The 13,208-nt window shown below is 41.2% G+C and overlaps 2 long non-coding RNA genes across 2 annotated transcripts; one reads left to right on the top strand and one right to left on the bottom strand.

Moving 5' to 3' along the window:
* Window positions 1-365: 365 nt before the first annotated feature.
* LOC138972214 (uncharacterized) lies at window positions 366-1,958 on the bottom strand. The gene is made up of 3 exons (XR_011457494.1): window positions 1,761-1,958; window positions 990-1,220; window positions 366-448 (listed from the first exon to the last, which is right to left on the bottom strand). It is a non-coding gene; the product is annotated as an uncharacterized lncRNA (long non-coding RNA).
* A 916-nt stretch (window positions 1,959-2,874) lies between these two features.
* LOC138972938 (uncharacterized) lies at window positions 2,875-6,297 on the top strand. Its single transcript, XR_011457820.1, has 3 exons — window positions 2,875-3,059; window positions 3,848-3,938; window positions 4,950-6,297. It is a non-coding gene; the product is annotated as an uncharacterized lncRNA (long non-coding RNA).
* The last annotated feature ends 6,911 nt before the right edge of the window (window positions 6,298-13,208 follow it).

Below are 13,208 nucleotides of genomic sequence, written 5' to 3'. Positions count from 1 at the left end.
GCATGATAGTTTGACTGCTGATTGAAAAAGTTAACACATGATGGTAGTACTCATAAGTTTGGATGTGCAGGTTTTGGAAAGAACAGTGCGTCATATTTATTTGCTGAAAATGTGTATCGGGACTGTGAGGCTTTTCATCACTTGCCTGAACATTATCATCCCTTGGCATAATTAAGGTTCCTAAAGGTCGGCGGTCAATAAAACCCTCAGTAGATTTGTTTCCAAACATCGTCAACTGCAGTGTTGCTCTTAGGCCTAAGTTTTTTTCTCTCTCACTGGTCCACACTTTTTTTTCTGATTTGAAGCACTGTTGTGACCACTGGCTAATCAGCCTGCTGTCCGGTACATTACATGTTGGAAACAAATTTGTGATAAATCTTGAAAAAGTTGGCCGCTAAGGTAAATCCACTTCCTCTCCACTGTATAGTTCTTGTCCATCAGACTGTTACTGAAACAAACAGTTCAGAATATCATTAGTGCGTATAGTCCTTAAGCCAAAACACTGCAGCTTTTTTCGTTCACCTCTCCATCTACTTATTTGTTTTGCTTTTGTACGTAGTACACTCACTCTCTTATCACACAGAGTTTCTCAAATAAAAAAAGAAACAAAACTAAAAACAGAGGAAACAAGCAAACAAACACCACCACAACCAAGAAGAAGAACAACCTAGCTGAAGACAAGCTGTTTTGCATAAACGCAAACATGTGCATAACTCAAAATGGTAATTAGACAGGCAATTAATCTAAATCAGGTAATTAATCATGTCTAAAAGTCAATTCCTAGAAATGTGTAAATAGTCAAAGCTCTAACTAAAAATGTAAAATAAAAATGTATCACTAGAAAACACACACACACACACACACACACACACACACACACACACACTGACACACGCGCGCGCGCACACACACACACACACACAGATGATCTTGTATTTTCTGATAACATGTCCTAATTAAACCATTGAAGAATAGGTGTCTGAACTTACTCAGAGATGAAGAGTTGACCTTCTGTTGTTATTCCTCAAGAGATTAGTTCTGCTCATGCATGTCGCCTCGGGTTTTCCGTGTTCGGCCTGCATGCAGTTCCCCAAGCATCCGCTGTGTAAACGGATGTCTCTTTGTTACGTCTGTAGCTCCACTGGATATGAGGCTTCTTGTAAAGTTCTTCTGCAATTTGCTGTTCCAGCACTATCAGTCATCAATGTAGAATACTCCACCTGCAAAAGTGCCAATACCCCTAAAATTATGTGTCAAATAATTAACTTCTGATTCATAATGTAAATCTACACCCGATAGCCGAAATTGTGTGACTGGACAACTGATGTGTAAACCTGATGAAATATAATCTGTAGTTGGTATCACTCGATAATTGCTGCTTCCATATTCAGCTATGAATCTTTAAATTACAATTTAAAACGGATTTACCCCTCCCCTTCGCTTTTAAAAATCACATCAATCTGAGAGAGGAAACATAAAATCCCTTAACTTGTCATTTGCTTCTGGTCGTTAGATCTAAATTACAACTGAACTAGGTGCACAGACTGAGTTTGAGATCTACTTGAATGAGTGAGCTGCCATACCCACGCTACCCAATCTCTCTCTCTCTCTCTCTCTCTCTCTCTCTCTTTCTCTCTCTCTCTCTCTCTCTCTCTCTCTCTCTCTCTCTCTCTCTCTCTCTCTCTCTCTCTCTTTCAAATAACCTGCTGAAGGGTTGGGGATACATGTGTTTGGGATTATCTATTCGAAAATTCGCTCACCTTCACATGTGGACTCCGTTACGTCTTCAGCAGAACATGGTCAAAACCATGGGTCATATGTTTCGTGACGTTCAACAACAGGCTTTGAATGAGTTCATCGGCAGTAAACAAACAATTCTCTCATCTCTGCTCGTGGTTGAAACACAACCACAATCCCTGACAAAACAGATTTTCCAGTTTTCGAAAACTATCCGAAGACTTGATCAAGTTGATGCACTGGTCACACTTGCCGAATCAGCTATATATTTTCTCTTGTGAATCCATGGTTTCCAACTCCATCACAAGGATGATACAATCTAAATTTATGTTTGCATCCTATTATCTGGAAGTTGCAAGAAGAATCAAAGAATAGGAAAGTTGGTGGAAACAAACACTGTACATAAGGAAGACGTGGAACTTGCGAAGAAAATGCGAAAAAGTGTTTGTGGGTTATCGTCCCTAGTCACATGCTGACGGCGAAAACAAAATGGCGGATCGCGTAGGTACCGATCGCGTGCGAGGTGGTGGTAAATTGTGCTCGGCTTTTTGTTGCAAGAACGCCCGTTACAAACAGAGCTGCTTCGGGAAAACTTTCCACAAGTTCCCTAAAGAAGAAAAAAGGTGGGTTGTGCAGTGATTATTTCATCAGGTTTACCTTCTTCAGAATGAGAATGCACTGAATGGCTCGAGTCAACTCACTCAGATAAGCCAACTGTCTCTGGGCATTTTTGTCTGCTATGATACTACAGTATTTATAGAACTAATATGCAAATGAAATATTACAAACATAGCATGGATCGGTTCATCCTGAGATTTCTGTACTAGCTGTACTATGTACGCGTGTGTCTGCGTGTGTACCTGTGTGTGCATGTGTACACTGTACTTACGACTGTGAGTGTGAGTCAGCAGTCAGTACAAAACAACAGTTTACACTTGATGACAAACTACCCGTGGGCATATTTGCCGAAATCTTTATCAAACCTTGCTTACGGGAAAACTACAGTACAAAGGTACATCACTCATCCGTTTTGCGTTCAGGCAGAGCGTTAGATTTAGACTGAAGATCTGATTTATTTTTTGTCTTTCCTTTTTGCTTAGTTTAACAATAACATTGTTGTTTTTATTTTCAAACTAGGTGCAGAATATGGATGCAATTCACAAGGCGAGAGGACTTTGAAAAGCTGCAGCCAGCTGATGTTCAAGGTCTCAAGCTTTGTACTGATCACTTTGAGGCCAACCAGTAAAACAATCCTGCAGAGAGGATCACTTGTGTGGAATGCTGTCCCGACATTGTTTGCAGTGCCCAATCCACCACCGAAGGTTATTTATTTATTGGTTTTAGGTTTTTGCAAACCAATGAAGCACACTATTAAATGCAGTTTGAGTAATGACAAGTTTGAGGCTGATGTAAGAATTGAAAAAAAACAGCATTGTTCCCATCAAATAATGCCTGTTTGCATTTAGCGCAAAAAAATGATAAGGCCAACAAAAAAAAGTTACTTATTTTGGATCGACGTCTTGATTATGATGATATGATGAACTTATTTTGCCAAAAAACAGCCCCAAATGGCAAAAAAAGTATAGGGTCGGCGTCAACAACAAAAAAGTTGTATGTTTCTGGTCACCTGACCCTACCTATGTTTTCCCGACGACCCTAGACTTTTATTTTTGCATTTTCAAAAATAAAAGGGGTATTCGAAAATCAATTGTTTTCCTGTTTTTCAACAAAATAAGTTAAAAAGATGGTTTAAAAAAAAAAGTTTAGAAAAAAAATCTCCACCTTTAGTCATGTTAGGCCACAAAAAAAGTCTGTTTAAGGTAACATAGGCCCCCCAAAAATAGCGTCGGTAGGTCGGCTTTTTATTTTTGTATTTTAGCCATCTGAATATTTTAATTTCATTTTTTAATGCCCCCAAAAAGTCTAGGGCCGGTGGGAAAAAAATAGGGTCGGTCCGGATACTGTAAACAGATTATTTTTTGTTTTGCCTTACGAGAAACATACACTTTTTTGTGTGGCCTAAGACCAATGCCATGAAATTGGGAGAATTGTTTCATTGTGACTGGGTGTTGGTTGTGAGTTTGTCAGTTAAAGAGCTGTGCATTTGCAGGTTGCTAGTGGGAGGAAGCCACCATCGCAAAGGGTAGCTACAAATGAAGCCAGCACCGACCTGTCGCCTGATGCACAAATTGTTCAACCAGGTAAGAGATTTTTAACCATGAAGAACACCCTGACATCAAAAAATGTTTAAACCCATCCATTACATAGTTGATAATTGCTGTATAGGGTGACGGGCGCTGTGGCGGGGTGGTAAGACGTCGGTCTATTAACTCGGAAGGTCGAGGGTTCGAATCCCGGTCGCGGCCGCCTGGTGGGTTAAGTGTGGAGATGTTTCCGATCTCCCAGGTCAACTTATGTGCAGACCTGCTAGTGACTTATCCCCCTTCATGTGTACACGCAAGCACAAGACCAAGTACGCACGAAAAAGATCCTGTAAGTGTAATCCATGTCAGAGTTCGGTGGGTTTTAGAAACACAAAAATACCCCGCACGCTTCCTCCGAAAGCGGCGTATGGCTGCCTAAATGGCGGGGTAAAAACGATCATACACGTAAAATTCCACTTGTGCAAAAAAAATGAGTGCACGTGGGAGTTTCAGCCCACGAGCGCAGAAGAAGAAGAAGAAGAAGAAGCTGTATAGGGCGGATGCATGGATGGATGAAATTGTACCTGTAGTTCCAACACGTAAAGATGGGAAACATATCCTGTTAGAGGCATGGTGTAACAAGAAACAATTAAGTGGCTCTATTCCCATCTCCCCCCCCCCCCCCCCTTTCCCCGTCGCGATATAAGCTTCGTGGTTGAAAACGACGTTAAACACCAAATAAAGAAAGAAAGAAAGAGGCATGGTGTGTGAGGAGTTTTACCTGGTACTGTTGTCCTAATCAATCAATCAATCAATCAATCAATATGAAGCTTATATAGCGCATATTCCGTGGGTACAGTTCTAATGGCCTCACCCATTCAGTACCAAACAAGGTCAATTCCATCATTGTTCCACATCGTATCCATAGTTGCTAATACACTTCATTTCTGGCCTGCCTTCCTACGCTATTGTTTATTTTCATTTTGTGATTTAATTACACGTGTTTTAATTTCTTCCAGGTTGTAACTTGTTATGGTTATGTTATTTTATGTGTGTTTTCTTTTTTAGATGACATTCAGGCGATCCTGGAGGACATAGGATGTAAAGCATCAAAGTCGTCATCTTCCCCATCCCCTCGTGAAGCGGAACTTTGGCAGAAGGTCAACAAACTGAGGAGCAAGGTTTTCCGATTAGAAAAGAAAACGATGGAACCCCGTGTAAAACGAGCGAGTAAATTAGCCAAGCCTCCCAAGAAAGACTTTGTAGTAGAACAGTTGTCTCATATATTATCAGGCGAGGCGAGCTATTTTGCCATTTATGCCTGTTACATATTTACCGGTTATCTGCTGCTGTGTCCAATCCTGGCAGAGACGGGAACGCATGTTACCAAGGAGCTGAAGGAGAGTCAATGAGATGAGAGAATGTGATTAACAATTGCCAACTCTCTCCGTACAAAGAGGGTCCAAAATTGTATAAAAAAAATAGATGGTAGGCAATTCAAAATTAAAAAAAGGACTCTCGGAGCATGGACTTAATGAGTCAAAAATTAAAGAAGGCTCTATGACCCGAAGTACATGTTTTGTCTATTGTCTTTTTTATTTTGAATTCCCTACCATCTATATTTTGATACAATTTTGGACCCTCCCTGGTGTGTTGTTTCTGATGTACCTTTTAGTCTGTTTACAGTAACATAGGCACACAAAAAGAGGGTCGGTAGGTCGGCTTTTCTTAAAAAAAATTTATAACCATCTTTTTAAATTATTTTGCAAAAAAACAGGAACAAAATTGATTTTTTTTTCTTTTTCTTTTTTTCCAAATGCCAAAAAAAAAAGTCTAGGGTTGGTCTAGAAAAATAGGGTTGGTCGGGATACCGTAAACAGGCTATTTTGCTTTGTTTTGCCTAAGCAAAGACTAACAAACTTTCTTTAGGGTCTGACATTGTATATACTATACAATTTTTGGGGTATTAACTAAATACATGTATACAGTTTTCGATTCCTTTTATACTTTTTCACAAATTAGCCCCCCCCCCCCCCCCCCCTTTTTTTTGTAGTCTGCCCTGGGGGCGGGAGGTCTCCTAATTTCGGTTTCTAGGGTCACCTTATGCTTCCCCATGAGCTGAGAACTTAATTTAAAATGAGCCTCGATTTTTTTATTTGTATTTTGTAATTGTGCCTTTGTCCAGTCACATAATTTCACTTTGTACTTAAAAACTTGGCGCTGTCATCATTTATTGCTATTTATTGTTCAGTTGTTCAGTATTTATTGCTATTGGGCATCAGTTATTCAGTTGCCCTCTTTCGAATGAGCCATGCATGCATTATGGATGTGTTTAGCGAATTGGGATACCTAAAGCAATGTAAAAGAAACAATGTGAAGCAAACATATAGCACCAAATAAAATAACCGAATCAGAATGGAAACTTCTTCAGTGTATGTGTGTGTGTGTGTGTGTGTGTGTTTGCTGTTTTAAATACCGAAAATGTGAAAATAAAGCAAGTCACAGCATGAGAAAGATCGACTGTACTAGTCATGACAAAGCAGGAGACAGCCTGGTCAGCATGTAGAAAAGGGGAATAACTCGTATTTAGCCATTCTCATTTCTAAGCATGCCCAATGAGGAAGTTATCCTTCTTCCCATTGTAGTTTCTTTGGTGGTGAACAGACAGATCGACTGACGAACGCCGCTGACAACTTTTTAATTATGCCTGGTCACGGGGTCACATGCGCAGAAAACATGCGCAACCTGTCTGTCGTCTGCTGAAATCTCGGTTTCTGATAACTTCACTACTTCCGTTCGGTCTAGAGCAACGAAGAGAGTTTTACCTTGTAATAGTAGTAGTCCTGAGAGCGCACAGGCCCCGCCCACTTTGATCCCGACCCGATCGTGACGAGTGCCTGTGGATTGGGTCATGTGAAACAAGCCTGTATTGTTCTTCTCCACTATTGAAATGACGTCATTGTGCGTAATGTGACATCAAGCATTCCCTATTCAGAAGAGAAGTCAGTTTTTTTACTGCCTCCGGATACATTTTGTGGTGTGCCCTGTTTGATACAGCACTTAAAATGGGAACTGTCCAACGTCGTTTGCGAGACAAAAGTTTAAACTGCAAAGGACTATGGAGCAGGACAGACTTAATTAAGAAAAAACCCAGGGATATTTCTCGTGCTGGTTTTCGTCACGGCTGGTGAGTTGAACTGCCTGGGCCCGTATGCTTATGGGGGAAGTACGCGACAACTCCCGAAGTTTTGAGTGACATCGGAAGTACTTGCCTCACTTTCGTATGCATGGGCCGGAAGAAGGGCTTACTTCGAAGCAAAGCGAGAAAGTAACTGAGGGTAGTTTGCGACTACTCCCAAAGTTTTGAGCGACATCGGAAGTACATCCTCACTTTCGCATGCATGGGACGAAAAAAGAGCTTACTTTGGAAGCAAACTAGGAAGTAAGTGAGGGTAATTGTACTACAGCGAGACCCAGGAGTACAAACGCTACTTCCAAAGTTTCTCAGTGCAAAAGGGCAGGGCTTTTCTTCGGTTTTTCATATCAAACCGAGTTAACGCAAATGAAAGTCCTTAACAGAGAAAATAGAAGGAAAAGTCGTATCTCGTGCGTGCATTTCGTGCAAATTTCCCTGAATACAAACCAGCCAGCTTTGACTTTTGTTCGTTCTGGGTCACTGGCCACCACTCTTTCATCCCCGCTTATACAAGGGGGTGTTTCTATGTAAATGGGCGTTGTTGTGTGCATGTGTGTTTGTGTGATAGTGTGTATGTGTGTGTGCATATGTGTGTGTGTGTGTGTGTGTGAGAGAGTGTGTGTGTGTGTGTGTGAGAGAGATAGAGAGTGTGTGTGTTTGTGTGTGTGTGTGTTTGTGTGTGTGTGTGTGTGTGTGTGTGCGTGCGTGCGTGCGTGCATGTGTAGGTGTGCGTCTGTTTATTCATTCGTTTGTTTGCGTGCATGCGCGCACATGTAATTTGTATGTGTGTGGGGGGGAGGGGTGTGTGTGTGTGTGCGTGTGTGTGTATGTGTTTGTATGTATTTTTGCGAGTGCCTGCCTGCCTGTGTGTGCGTGCGTGCGGGTATAATTGTGCGTTTGTTTGCATGTGCATGCGTGCGCGCGCGTGTGTGTGTGTGTGTGTGTGTGTGTGTGTGTGTGTGTGTGTGTGTGTGTGTGTGTGTGTGCGTGCATATGTGTGTGTTTGTGTGTGTATGTGTATGTGTGTGTGTGTGTGTGTGTGTGTGTGTGTGTGTGTGTGTGTGTGTGTGTGTGTGTACCCCCCATCCCCCCTTACCACACACTATTATGAGCTGAGTATTTGTGCCTTGATATTTTATTGATGTTCTTACGTTTTGTGTTGTTTATTATGATTCACCACACCCGAGTTTCTCGTAATTGAGATAATACAGTGTTCTATGTCTATGTCTATGTCTAACACACATGCACACACGCGCGTAGGCTAAACAAATACAATCTTGACTTTCAACTTTATATAAACATACATCCTGTTCACAATTAACGAGGCCAAACAAAATTTACAAATACCAAAGTACAACAAGTTATCTTTTGTAAATATTCGGACACACATTTTCCCAATTAATATGAAAGTCACTGAACTTATCTTTTTTTCACTACACCGTATATCTTGATTCCCCAAACACTGATTGATTTCTGCCTTTTCAAATTTACCAGTAACCCAAACGTTCGCTCTAACCAATCTATTTTGTCCAAAACAGTTTTACCGATACACACTCATTAAAAAAGAAGAGGTTTAACATAACCGACTTCGCTAGCTACCACATACACAAACAATGTTTTATTCTCCCCAACATTCTGGTCAACAAAATCATTATTATAGACAGTCATTCAATTTCAAGACAATCATCACAGCTTTGAACCGACCCTTTCGTTCAACCAGGCAGAAGCAACAACTATAGTAAAAGCTACAGCGCGATCAACGTTCGCCCATTTACGAACTCGCGATGAGATTTGTTTCCTCTGGTCACCAAGCCTACCGTTTACAAACGCATGCGCACTAATTGGGATTCCTCCAATTTCCTCGACCTTGACCTCAGAACTCTCGAAGCCCCTACTTCGGCTTTCAGGCTTTCAATTTAGCTCTTGCATACCGAGTAGCTGGCAATTTTGCTTCCGAAGTTCCCACTTTCAATGTTAATTTGCAGGGTCTCTCACTTGACATCTGTATACGACGATATCGCTTCTTAAGGGTCCTTACCCATCCAAAAGAAACCTCCAACGCATACTACAATTGCAGGACATTCCTGTTTTTAAGGCAGCTCATTGGGAAATGAGCTCAGACAGAATATCGAAGACGTGAAATGCGTCAATCGAGCAACTGTCGTAACTTGGCTACAATGAGACGGTCGGCTACCTTGCACCATAGACACGAACTGTGACATTTTTGTTTAATTTAGGTGAAATGCTTGAAACAGAGTGGCTCAAAAGCGGCAGTTCGATCAGTTACCAACCGAAAAAAAACGTGCTCGAGTCATTCGGCGAAGGTGGCGAGCTTTCAAACCATCACGACTGAATAACTCATATTATCCCATGACCTGCCTCTTTGTCTCTGTTAGCTGAGGAGGTGATTATTCTGAATTTTCCATCACAACCATATGAATATCCCATCACAACCGAGCTTCGATCTCAACTGTCATTGGTCATTGTCTTTGATTTCAGAGTACAATTGAATAATTTATAGAGGTCATCTGCATATTCAGAGTTTACAGATGGACTACTTTTTTTGAACATACAACTGAAATATTTTGTGGTGTCAAAGTCAATATCACGTATAGGTACAGGCCTACATGTGTCAATATGTAGAGGTTACATGCCGAGTCTCAGTGATTATTAAAAATAATGGTCGAAGTTGGCAGATCATGAAAAATGCGAGCTTCAGCGAGCTTTTTCATGACCGCGAACTGAGACCATTATTTTTAATAATCACTGAGACGAGGTGTGTAACCTCTTTATTCCTCCTTTCTTCAGTTATTCAAAGAAAACAGGAGTTTTTGTGCGAAAGTTTAATCGAATCCGAATCACTCAACCAGTCAACCTGCGCAGGCGATCGATTAATGCGCGGTTGTATAGTTCCGTGCAAATGATTCCATTCTGTTAACAGTTCTTGTCAGTTTCCCTGTTTTGGACTAAAATCAAGTACACAGATATGCTGTTATTCTGCTGTGGCGGTAAAGACAGATATTGTGTGTTCTGTTTATGTTTTAGTATCGCTCAGGATAATGTTCTTTCGTCAAATGGGACTAGCAGACAAACTTTTGCACCCGTGTTCCAACGTTAATTACTGTATGAAGTTCAGTTTTCTGGGGAAAATAGTGTATGAAACCGCTTTATGTTGTTAAATTGATGAGATGTGTGCATTTGGTTGCTTGTGATCTGTTTATAAAATGAAATATTGTTGAAAACTGACCGTCGGATTGCAGTCAGTGTTGTCGAAGAAACTGAGTAAAAAGAAGGGGAACTACTCTTGTCGCTAGACAAAGTATGAGTTACTTGCCTTGGGAATTTGCTTGTGATGAACGTTTGTGCACAGCAGATCTAGATTTAGAAAACAACTGAACTCATGGATTTTATATGGAGATTCATGTGTTCAGGCCTGTAGTTGTTAATTTAAATGCGGAATGTTTGTATTGTTTGCTCCAGAGATGTATACTTCGTACGTATAGAGCGTTCGGAACTTTTCAGTCGCAAAAGTAGTACCGAAACAGAACAGCTTCTCAACCCATTGCACTATCGAGGATTCAGGCTGTTGCTGGCTCGTTATTTGTTTGGTTGCTGGGTCATTATCGAAAATTATTACCTCGCCAGAGGCTCGGTAATACCTGAAAATCGACCCTCGGGAAAATATGCAAGATAATCAGAACTCGGAGTGTGTAACCTATATATAACTAGCTCTACAAGTTTACAGAGGTAAAGAAGCAGAGGGGGGAATAATGAGAAAATAAAGAATACTTCATACGATACGCACATTCTGCATGGATTTAAAGAGCGGAGTCGATATATTTCGCTGGCTGAAGCGACTGAATGGTCAAAGGCATGTTCAACGAGTATCGCGAGTGGGATCAAGGGACGATACTCCCTAATTTTTACATAGACAGCCATCTACACAAAACCGTGAGAGAGAGAGAGAGAGAGAGAGAGAGAGAGAGAGAGAGAGAGAGAGAGAGAGAGAGAGAGAGAGAGAGAGAGAGAGAGAGAGAGAGAGAGAGAGAGGGAAAGACCTAATTTTTACACAGACAGCCATCTACACAAAACCGTGAGAGAGAGAGAGAGAGAGAGAGAGAGAGAGAGAGAGAGAGAGAGAGAGAGAGAGAGAGAGAGAGAGAGAGAGAGAGAGAGAGAGAGAGAGAGAGAGAGAGAGAGAGAGAGAGAGAGAGAGAAAGAGAGAGAGAGAGCAATCAAAACACAACCAAGTCACCTGGTAGAACTTCGAAAACTCAATCTGAAACTGACATCGATTGTCGAAGGCATGCCTGCGGTGCATAACTCTGGAAAAGTTGTCGTAGCTGGGAACCCGTTGAGATCCATTCCAACGCCCAAAAAATTATCAGAAGAGTCACCATGAAGTCAAATCAAACGTTAGGTTTTCTCATTTGGTTATTTGCTTTGGCTTTAAAGGCATATGTACGCGCTCCCGTGTTTACAAAGTGTAGTTTGCCCATAATCGATGTCAAACGCACCATAAGACCATATAATGACGATATGTCACCATGCGCGGACCATAATACATGCATTACAGCTTGTTCTAGCCTCTGAAAAAGTGAGGATGTCAACAAAGCCGCGGTGTTAGCTCCCTTGCATCAACGTTACATGTGTTGCCAAATCTATAAATAGGACGATCCAGATCAAAATGAAAATTAACATATCTCAACATTGAAGGGGTCCTAGACCACAATATTTTGCAGGGAACTTAATTTAGCATGTCTCCAGCTGTTGGTAAAGCAATTAGCGTGTATAGTCATCGAGTACATATATGCCTTTAAGTGTATTGCTTCGATTGATAGTTGAATCTGCTTGCAACCGTGCTGTTCAAGACTCTTCGAACTGTCGTCTGCTAGACGGGCTTGTGTGAATCCGAGTCGAGTCAACTGCGGGGTTCAGCGACAAATGAGGGAGTGGCATCAAAATGAAAAGAAGAAGACGAAAAGAAGTTGGAAATACAGTTAAGATATATGGGGAAGAGAAGAGGATGTGAGGTGTTAGATGTATCCAACCTTTGTACCGGGACAAAGTAGAAAGCGAGTGTACCGCGACCGATTCTCAGTGCCGACATACAACTTCCAAGCTTTATTGCTTAACGTCTACAACAGGCGAAGTATTGAAACTTTGGCTCACCTAAACCCGACGACTGAATATGTAAGTGATCCACGTGTGAAAACCGAAACAGAACAGCGTGATGACAGCCAACATTTCTATCCCCGACTGACAAACAGTAACACTGCATGAGAACTGACTTGGGTCAACGATCAAACCAGCACGGCCCGAACTGAATTTGTTGCGCTGCCATTATCGTGCGCAATTCTGGTAAAAATATAAACCCGGTATGCCGAATTGACTATAACGAAAGCCGATGTCAAATATACACAGGGATATTTTAAAATGACTTTCAAAATATAAAAGCAGATAGCAGACCTTTTTATAAGCAATATGAATGACTGAATGTCCACATACAAGTCGAATGACGCCGTCCATTATGCTGACAAATGGGAACTAGTTTTGCGCATGAATTAATTGACATGAATTTCGTCCGCGGAGTAATGGGATACATAGCTTACACACCTCGTCCTGAATATCTTGGCGACTTTTGGACATTCGACTTCAACTTTACTTGTGTTGCACAAAAGCACGAAAATGGCACTCTTAAGCTTGCCCCAAACTGTGTTTACCCGCAAGTCCTGCACAGATCTGAAAGATAACCCAGGTAAGTGGCACAGTTTGACACAGAATTCTACACTACTCGTCATAAAAAAGTACACAAATACATTTAGCTGTAAATCTTTATGATACGGCGAGTTATATTAAAACCAAGTATATTGCCAGAAAGATAATTAATTCCCCTACCGTATGAAATAAAGAGTTTCGTTTTTCATGAATAAGTGTTTATGCAATGTACCAGAGATCTAGGACACCCCCCCCAAAATGGCTTGTTTTCTTTTCAATCAATCAATCAATCAATGAGGCTTATATCGCGCATATTCCGTGGGTACAGTTCTAGGCGCTCTGCAGTGATGCCGTGTGAGATGAAATTTTATACGGCCAGTAATTGCAGCCATTTCGGCGCATATTTACCTTTC

Source organism: Littorina saxatilis, linkage group LG8 (genome assembly GCF_037325665.1).
Source record: "Littorina saxatilis isolate snail1 linkage group LG8, US_GU_Lsax_2.0, whole genome shotgun sequence".
Taxonomy (NCBI): domain Eukaryota; kingdom Metazoa; phylum Mollusca; class Gastropoda; order Littorinimorpha; family Littorinidae; genus Littorina; species Littorina saxatilis.
The sequence above is the reverse complement of the archived record's forward strand: the minus strand, read 5'-3'. Positions and strand labels throughout refer to the sequence as shown.